The sequence below is a fragment of the Morone saxatilis genome, unplaced genomic scaffold (genome assembly GCF_004916995.1).
Source record: "Morone saxatilis isolate NCDOM2014 unplaced genomic scaffold, NCSU_SB_2.0 Contig16, whole genome shotgun sequence".
NCBI classification, from domain to species: Eukaryota; Metazoa; Chordata; class Actinopteri; family Moronidae; genus Morone; species Morone saxatilis.
In genome coordinates this window covers 1348501-1359069 of record NW_023339718.1, presented here as the reverse complement: position 1 = coordinate 1359069, position 10569 = coordinate 1348501, and positions in this window count along the sequence as shown.

Here is a 10569-nt window from a genome sequence, read left to right as displayed (position 1 = left end):
GGGGGGGGGGGTTGTTGGTTTTCGTGGGCGGAGTTTGCACTGCACCATCTTTCATTTCTGGCCTTTGTCCGACACAGGCAGAAGTAGCCTTGCTCTGCATACCAACCAAGGGGTTAACTGTGTCCCCAAAGCAATTACAGCCAATTGTGGAGCTAGTTAGCAATTAGTGGATTAAATGTAATGAGTCTGCCGTTGCCGTGGCGACGGAATTTTTCAATGATACTTGTCAAAATGAAGAGCCCTTTAAAAAAAAAAAAAAAAAGGCAGTGGTTTTAACAGATGGAGGAAGATAGGTCCAGTCCATTTAGTGCGATCATCACTTTAGTTTGTTATTGAATGTAATTAGTTGTTTTCATGTGAACCTTAAAATGAAAAAAGCAACAACAACAACTACAAAAAAAACCAAAACATTGTAATTAACCTGCAGAGTCAATGTAAGCAGTGAAGAAGGCTAAGCATAACATTAACCCTCATCGGTGGATAAGAGCACCTGGTGTGGGCGGTTTGAAAGCAACCGTGAACTCATTTTCAAAGTCCCCAACTGTTTTATTGTGTTTTTGAGCCGCTTTGTTTGGTATACAAAATTAACTTCAATCAGGCAAATTTGAATGTACATACGGTATGATTAATACTGAGGCAGGCTTGTATTTTGAACAAGTTGTGTGCACTCAGCTTGTATGTTGTTCACTCAGCTGTCAACCATAGTTATTAGACTGTTCAGTCATATGCATATTGCACATATACAGTACCATCTGTGCTTTTGTTCCTTCAGGGCCAGTGCTGACATATTACAGTGAGAAGACTCTTATTGAGTAGTATAATGGATTCCAAACTACAGCATTTCATATCCGTGTAATTTGATCGCTATTTAGTCTGGATATCTGATGCCCATTCCTCTCCCTTTATGAAACCGTCTGTGCAAGCGGGGCCAGAATCCAAAAATGATTTATGACAGATTCATGAAGAGAGGCCAAGGGGAGAGAAACAGATTAGGTAGAAATCTGGAGAGATAAAGATGAGACGTCTGTCTGCTGCTGAGGGCAGCGAGACAAGCCCTGTCTGTATCAAGCTCAGGGAAATGTGCTCAGGGCCCTGACAGACAGCATCGAACCATCTCAGAGCTGACACAGACATCATCTTTCTTTTCTTTTCCTAAGGCAAGGGGAGAACTGTGACATTGCCAATTATAGAGTCCTTAGGTGGCCGTCTTGTACTTTATTTAGCTGTTTGTGTGAATGCATACAATCCTGATGAAGGCTCTCGTAGACATTTCTTCTCAATAAACATGTCATCATGTTTCCAACCAGGTAGTGACACAAGAGAATTGTATATCATGCCCAGAAGTGAGTGCAGCTGAAGCATCTGATAGTAGCTGGAAAGGAGAGGTCTGATCCTGTCAGATGAGCACATGAAGAGTGGACAACATGATTTATCCAGTGTGCTCCTCTGCTCTACTCAGCTGCTAACGTTGTGTCAGCAACTGGAATCAACAGCAGCGACTCAAGAGTGTCCAGATAGCATTTAGATATCCCTGCTAAAAAAGCAAACAGCCCCTGTCTGGCATTCAAAAACTCTTATCATTCAGGGACTGTCTGTTCAAGTCATATCACCATTACATCACCCAGAGCACAGGGTCGGGCGGACTGACATTCGATCACACTTAAAGTGTTGATGTTTTCTCACTCCGTAAAGCGGCATTTGTGCTGACAAATCAACAGTAAAACCGGGCTGATTCAGCTCATTTCTCCAGTTTTCAGCTTCCATCTCCTTTTCATTTCTCCCCACCTCTCAGGTATGATGACTGTCAGCCATAATGCCGGTCAGCATGAGCCCGGCTGCAGTTGAGCAGAGTGCTGGAAGGCCTGTGCGATTACCCCTGCCCCCCTGCTGCGAGCACCGCAGCGGTGGAGGGACTGAGAGGGAGAGTGGTGAGCTTTTAATACCATGCACAATAGGGCACCTCAACCCCAGACAGGCACCATATTTACACTGAGCTAAGGCTCTCCCTGAGCCTTATGACAGAGCAGGCGGAATGATCACCCCTCGCCTTGCAGCCAGGGATCCATAATTCATGAGAAGAGGTGGATGGGGTGCAAACAGGGCATGCTTACAGAGGGGGGGCCGCCGCCTGAGGAGTGTGTCCTGAGCCCTGTGTGTCTAAGTAATTAAATGGGATTAGGTATGCGCTGAACCCATTTTCAGAGAGATTGGCTGGCAATGCCATTATTATTGGAAAGGATCAGAGGGGCTTATAGGCATTGGGGAGAAAGGTAACTGAAGAGAGAGGTTTGAGGAGATTTATTAAAAGAAAAAAAAACTACTCTCAAATGTGGGTGGCAGGTTGGAGACAATCATCTTTTACGTTCCTTTTCCCTCTTAAAGGGAGAAAGAGGTGAGAAAGACTCGGTTGAGCTTCCTGTGGAGGTGTGGAGAGGGACACTCACACGTCAAAGAAACCAGGGCTAACTATGTCCACAGACTCTGCACCTCTGCTCTGCCCAAAACATCCGTTTCTAATTTGTGTGACAATGCCACTGCGGATGGCACCTGATTTGCAAGAGGGTGCCCGGAGCAAAACCTATTTGAATAAGCACACATCCGAGTTATCAGGGATCAGGAGGAAGAGCTCACAGGCAGACAGGGCGCTACCTCTTTCCTCAGTAGCTCAACACCTCGACACTCTCAGCTAACAATGTGTCTGTGTGCACCTGGACTGTAATCCTAACAATGCAGCTAACAAAAAGATCCATATACAATCGTGTATTCTAACCCAAACATCTTATTCCTAATCTGAATGGATGGTAAATCCCAGCTAGTGTGCCCTACTGAGGGATGATTTCCTCTTGCCAGAAGAGCTGAAGCAACTTCTTGTTTGTGCCTCCTTTTTCCCTTACAGAGAGAACCTTTTGGCGACAGCAACCCTGGGAGAGATGCAGAAAGCACGTCCCCTGGGGAGAAAAGCTGCCTCAGGCTTCAGAAAGCCTATTTACAACAAGCTGTGCTTGTTACTTTCATCAAAATAGAGCACTGAGCTTTTCTCCTGCCTTGTTTTTTTGTGCTTTTGGCAGGAGGTTGTTATTGTAAAGCACTGACTCCATTGTGCTCAGCGGTGCGGTGAAAGTCTAGCTGTCCATGGCCATGGAGAAGACAAGAGACGGTTGGACGGAAGACACGCCTTTTTTGCCTGAGACCTCGGTGTACTTTATATACTCTGAAGGAGTGTCTTTGGGAGGAGAAGAGAAACCTGCTATGTCACCGAATTTTGCCAACCTTTGATCCTCAACTGCACTCCATCAAGTTCAATTAGAGGATCGTTGGTCTCTGGCGGGCACGTTTGTCATAATCTATTGGGTATGGCGCATTCCAGATGTTGAAGGAGAAGACAGAAAATCAATAAACTGGATTGGGCTGCCAGGCCCAGAGGGAGGTCTCCTTACCCTGGCTTTTCGTGGCTCAGGCTCAACTCTCCTCCATCAAGCCTCTCTTTTTACTGCTGTTTGGGCCATCAAATAGAATTTCATCAAAAGGTCTCCACAAATAGAGGAAGATATATAGCATAAAGCTTTTGTATTCCACAGACTCCCCATTTGCCCTCCAGACAAATATGCAATCACATATAGTTAATGTTCAGGAAGGGCTGCTGTTTGCTTTTGATTTTATAAAAAGCAAACACCATCTGAGTTATCACTCCAGCAGTCTTTACTCACCAGTAGAGGATAGACCCTCACTTTTGTTTGTTATCATCAAACACAGATACACATTGCGCTGTATGGTTACAATTCTGAAATATTGCACAGTTGTGTTACATTTTAAACGCCTAGAAAGACAAAGGTGTTGATCTGACAGATCTTTTGATGCTGCACGTTTCTTGTTTGCTCTTATCAACCCTGAGCAGAGGGAACAGAAAGGAACTCTGGGAGGAATCAAGGTCAATGACTCCTTGACAACCGTTCCATCTGCGGAGTATTATCATTTCATTACCTGCCCACGTCAGTGGCCACTGCTGTTTTCTTTTTGACTCCATTTCCATAGTAACTAGTGATTCATTGTTTTTAAGGGGCCAATCATTCTTGGACAATTGCCTCTTAATGGTCCAATATCAGTGGCAGTTTTCAGCTGTCTGAAAACTCTGTCTGTGTGTGTGTGTGAGAAAGAGAGAGAGAGAGAGTGTGTATGTTAGGAGGAAGAGGCAAAAGGTGATGCATACTGTCTATTGTTCCTGAGAGGTAATAATCATTGAAACAGTATGCTATTCTCCCACAAGGCGGAGATTTTCATATACATGACTGACTGTGTAGCTGATCTGGTTATTGTCACTGTCACCATCAACCCCTGTGCTCGCTCCCACTCTTACATTTCTCCACCCTTTCTCTATTTTACCTCAAGTATGTAGAACAAAAGAGAAAAGAAATATCACCCAAAGGAGGTGGTCCACCTACAAAATCTATAAAGTCCTCCATCAAAATCAGCTCCCTCACTTTATGAGGACATTAATCTGCTGCTGCAGTGCTCTGCTCTTCAAAGCACCTTGACAGTGTGATTGTCCTTTTTTTTTTCTTGTGGCTGCTGTTTCTTGTGTGCTTTGTTATACAAAATCTCAAAAGTTTATCAAACGGAGGGGAGGCTGTAAGGAAGAGACAGCGCCTCAGAGAGAAATAAAGGATGGAGATGAAGAGAGGACAGAGATAGATAGAGAGGAAGAGAAGAGGGAGGAAAGAGCAGCGCTTCTGAGTAACAGCCCTGCCAAAATAAATCCTCTACGGGAAAAACAAAACATCCTGTGAAATAAAACTCTGGCATCCCCTTCCAAAAGTGCTGCAACCTTCATCTATTACTCTCAAGTGTCAGATAAATGTCTGGAAGAGATGGAGAAGTTGTCCTTGCAGTTGTGCTTTCTCTGCCTAAACTCTGCATGTGCCCTCTCCCCCACCAATACGCTACACACCGAGTGCACACACTCACACCTGCATACTGTAGCTGGGTCAGTCGAGTGAGAGCATCTAGGTAAGACTGTATACTGGTTTAATTGGCTGCCTGTAGGTGGAGAATGAGTGATATCTGTCAAACTAGTGAGCGCAAAGAAGAGACAAAGTTAAAGATCCATCATTCCTGTCGGATGCTATTGTCTTCACAGTGGTCATGATAAATGCAGCTCACGAAAGCTCCCCATCCGCTATTACAATCAGATTCATCTCTGGCTGTGCTCAGTGGCCCCAGTAAAGTCAGCCACAGAGATTATTTACGATGCACAAGGAAATCTCTGCGTTGTTCTTTCACAGCCCTGCCGGCGTGGAGAGTGTTACTCGGAACATGAGCAGAGTGGAGCCAATGCTCTGTTTAGTAAATAAATTAAGTGGGTAAATGAGGGCGGCAAGAGTGGGACCCCACTCCTGTTAATTACGGCCCTGGCAGCAGCTCTAGGAATCCTGAGTGAACAGGTAGGGTCAGGGATGCTGAAGTTTCCAGGTGGGATTGCAAAATCAGGCCCCTCTGTCTGCCGGAAAGCGTGCTGGGGGTCTTCAAAAAGGATCTTAGACAAAAATGATGTGCTGTCGATGGAGAGAAGGCAAATAAAATGCGTGCAGAATTATCTTCACTAAGGAGGCTCCACTCCAGTCGTTTCATTTAACAGCCTGTCCTTTTTTTTAAGATTCACTTCGTAATCACAGATGAGAGATGTGCACATCAAACAAGACGAGCGACTTTGGTCTACACAGCTGCCTTATAAAAAGCAAACAAGCTATAAATAAAAGAGAATTTTATAGAGGGGCGTCTGTCGGGCATGTGGGGTTGAAATAGGGAGAGAGAAGTAGAAAGGAAAGGAAAGGAAAGGGGGATCTGAGAGACATCAGAGACCGCAGTGCATGACATTACCTATTATGAATACAATGTGATGCTATTTAAATGTGATGGTAGGAACAGGTTGGCTCAGGGTGGGGCTGGTGTCACAGCTCGTAATGAGATCCTTTGATGTGGCAGATAAGGAGGAACTGAATAAGGGATAGGGCCCTCTGGGGAGGAGAGGTGAGAGGACACCCGGCCACAGCCACCGCAGCTAAGGACAGGAAAAGGGGACAAAAAAGAGGAGAAAAGGGAAAAAAGAGGAGAAAAGTGTGGGTGAAGGCAGGAAGCAGCACCCAGCCAGGACATAAAGGGCTCTTCATGGAGACAATTGACTGTTCAATAAGTCCCACCCCCCCTTAGTTACTATTGTTACGCCTGTCAAGATTTTACGTTCTCGCTCTACGGTTTACTATGATAACAGAGGCAGATTTAACACTCAATTTTTTGTCATTTTTGATTGATTGATTGATTGATTGATATCAGACAAAAGCGGGCTGCTCATTTCTAGCTGGTTTTGTTGGCTCAAATAACAACTGTTGCTGGCTTTCAGCAGCTGTAGCTAGCTAAGTAATTACGCTAATGCTAGCTTCGTCAGTTAGTTGAAAATGCCCCCGGCAAAGGTTTTTATGTTATGAGGAGACTCGTTTTAAAATAGGAACATCATTAAATCGGAACTTGACGATTTCATGATATTGTGGTAAAACACAAACAGAGGCTAAACCTGCTTTTCCCAGGAAAAAAAGATCTTACTGTTATTTAATTCTAACATAGCACCTCTGTAACTGCTGTCACTGTAAGCTGACATACTTGGACTAGCAAGGTCTTTGAATTAACAAATAACGCCTGGTTACTACTAGAGCTGTCCCCCAATTGTTGATTAAACTGCTTTTCATTAGTCGGACAGACACAGAAAAACAAAAGCAGCGTCGAACGGGAGCTGCGCCTTGTCACCAGGAAGAAAGTATCAGGGGACTGCTGCAGCACAGACTTTTTCTCTCTAACACAGCGCTGCTGCATGTACTGACTGTACCAGCTGCTGCCACTAGCTAGTTAGCTGTCCTATTAGCTGACTGTACCCAGACTGCAAGCTCAAAGTACTGCGGGAGGTTTGGTCACACCGCCGGCACAAGAGTTGGGCCCGGAACGAGCGCCATGGCCAGAGTTGGATGAGCGGGCAACAGAGCCGGGCTCAGCACCATACGAGGCTAGGTGATTTACAGCGGCTCCGACCAGGACTATGACTCCAGGGACTACGAAGACACAGCAGGGACAGGAGAGACGTAAAGCAGGAGAGGGAGAAGAGCGAGTTGATTTTAAGTAACATCATCCATCATATCAATAAGTCTGCAGGTACTTGTTTTTGTGATGTTGGATGTTATTTGTTCCGTGTTTTGAACGAGACTTGTGTGACGTTATACTGTTTTTAAATAAATAAACTAAATGTTTAGCCTCCTTGCTTGTTGTTCCACACATTCAGAATCATTAACGCTTTAGATGTTATCATTTAACAGACGGCTATTGAAATATAAAGTATATATCTTAATAATTCAATTATTATCATAAATGTTGAACAACTACTAGCTCACAAGGAAAATCTTACATCGGGGACATCCCTACTTAATATACACAATAAGCTAGATAGCCAGACATGCTAATGTTTGCAGCTTACGTTACAGCAGATATACACACTATATAATCCATTCCTTACATTTCTGCTTCTGCATAAAAAAGATACCACCCTCCAAACTCTTTATATACTTACTATCTTTCTTTCTATAGCCCCATGCACACTGTGCTTATTTACGGTCACTAGACTACAACTGGACAATCGCTGTTGAGGCGAAGGATGTGAATAAAGAAACACATCCTATGTCAAACATTAAACTATGCTCTACTAACTCTGCTTGTTTGTGTGTGTTCAGCATGCCAAATACACACATACACACACTTGTTCCCTGACCTTAAGAGCGCTCTACTCACTCCAGGTGTCCCAGTGGAGTCTGCCTGTGCCGCTCTGCCATTAACAGAAATCTCCACCTGCTGTCTCAGTGCAGCCTCGGCTTGCTTTATTTTTCGACGGAAATCAATCAGGCCGTCACAAACCATCATCAGCTTATTATGTGTTTGCGTGCACACCCACGGTGCACGTGAAATGTGCGCACTCACACAATCACACAAACAAACAGAAAAACCTGAAAACAACGCGCAGGCCCCTGCTTGATGTTTTTTGATGGCAAACAAAGTGCAAAGACGGAAAAGAATCATTTGACAGAAAGCGAGAATTTGACAGTGTGTATTCAGAGGCCTTGTACTTTTGACACCTGCGAGTGAGGCAGTGTTATTGAAGCTTACTTTGAAGGCAAGGGCAGAACAATAATCAAGGCCTGTTTCTAAAAACACAGGAATCTCAGCACAAGATGTTCTTTCTGATTGAAAAAAAATTGGTTTTATTATCAATGTCACCTCGCATGATCTTACATACCAAGAGGCATAGGTGGTCTTTGATTTTTAGGGGGATGCACGAACACAGACTGCTTTCATCTCCATAAACTTTGTTTTCCCCAACTGCTCGAATGTTGTGCTTTAGATTATTTTAAGATGGGATATCTTGAGCTGATCAAGCCTCCTTTTGTTTCTATCTCACCATCAGGCCAGGTGTGGGGTTATTGTGAAGTCGGTTGCCCAACAGAGTCTATTGAGCTGCTGCAGACCAAGCCCAAATATCATAATCAATTATCAGCGGCCTACAAATAATCAGAGACTATCTCCTCTCATTGTTCCACACAGACAGTCCAGAACGCACACCAAACCACGGATAACAATCTACAGAGCCGCTGCTTTGTAATGCAACTAATCAGGAAAGTTCTCCAGAAGACATGTGGATAACACATAAGGCTAAATAACATGAAAGGGCCTGCAGGGAAAGTCAAACCCCTACTTGTGTGGTGTAGACAACAGTAGGATATTTACAGTCAGCGTCTGGGACAAGGAGTTGCGTTTCACCTGGAGACCCATAAGCTCGCAGGAGCATCAAAGCAACTGCCACAACCTGGCGTGTGTGGGCCCGCGTGTCACACCTCATTTCCCCCGAGTCTTCATGTCTGTTGGCAGGCAAATGACTCGGGGCAAACATTCACATTTACACACTAGAGGTTACGTGCCTTTTCTTTATTTCACATCAGGAGTGCTCCATATGGAAATCTGACTCTTACATACTGGTAGTTAAAGCACTGTCAGCTCAGATTTACAAACTGCACTGGTGATATTGTTACAATAAATATGAATAAAATTTAAATATTTTTTGTACTATCCAGTGGTTATCAAATATGTTTTTAAGACAGTCTTAAGACTTTCCTTTGTATCATTTTTTATCAAATAGTGATAATCAGTGAAGATAATATTTAGGGATAGGACTTTGATAAGTGGCTGGCAGTAATTGCAGGTGTGGCAAGTCCGATAATTGATGATTTGATGATGAATGAATTGTATTGTAGAAGCAGGGGAAATTAGTTTTTACCTCTAAAAAAAAGCCTTTCAGCACTTCAAAAGCTCAGAAATTAACATGTATCTTGTGTACCCAATTCGTACATAAACAGAAATTTAAAAAGCGAGGATTTGTGCTCTTAGGCGTGACTGTTTCCCCCATTTCCAGTCTTCATGCTAGGCCAACCACATCCTGACCCCAGGTGTATGATTCATGCACAGACATATGAGTGATATCTTCTCATCTTGCTGTATTTCTGTAAAGTTAAAAAAAATGTGTTGAGAAATTACTCTTGCAAGTTGTTCCTGATTTCATTAGCCATTATGCTAACATGTTTACTGTAAAAGCTTCTGGAGTGCAGAACTTGTGGCTTCGAGATTTCATGTCAATATTTTGTTGCAAGCAAGTTGTTCTCATGTTTTATCACGGGATAGTAAACACCACAGAGTCACTGGGTCACGGCGGGGCGGGGGGGCAGAGAGGAGGGGCTCCAGCTGTGAAGCTTTGGTACAAGTTTCACTTCCTGCCCTCCATCCTGACAGCAGGAGAGAGTCTCTAAATCTTCCTTCAACACAAACATCTCCTCTCAGGCCCAGGTTTGCACCCCGGCCTGCCCTGACATCCCCCGCACGCTGCAGCTGTGACCTCGGAGCTCTTTCTGCACCGCATGGTGGGAGGAGGTTACACGGAGTGGAGAGCATGCCATGCAGGGTCGGTCTCTGTAATGTAGGCTATTTTTATACGTTCACTCTTGATACTCTCAGCCCCTGCATTTTTCAGAAATGTCACTGATATGATTCTCTAACGTTACTGAAAGCTATTAAAGTTTCAATTATGGGACTTGCAAACATCATAGACATTATGAGCATGTCTTTGGAAACATTTTCCCCTCTCAAGTGTGTAAAAAAAAATATGGTTGTCAACATGTATATAATTAATTTTTGCAAACATGAAAGTGGTTACCTACATATCTACATAACTGCAATATATCAGATGACATATGTGCAGGTGTTTCCAGTACGTCTGGTGTATACGTTGCTGCCACTACCGCCCCCATTAAAAAGCTTTACTTTATTTAAAGGTTTAGTGTGTTACATTTAAGAGAATTTATTATCATAAATGGAATATAATATACATAGGTATGTCTTCATTAGTGTATATTATCACCTGAAAATAAGAATTGTTGTGTTTTTGTTACCTTAGATAACCTTTGCTGTTTTTTATCTACAGAGGGAGCAGGT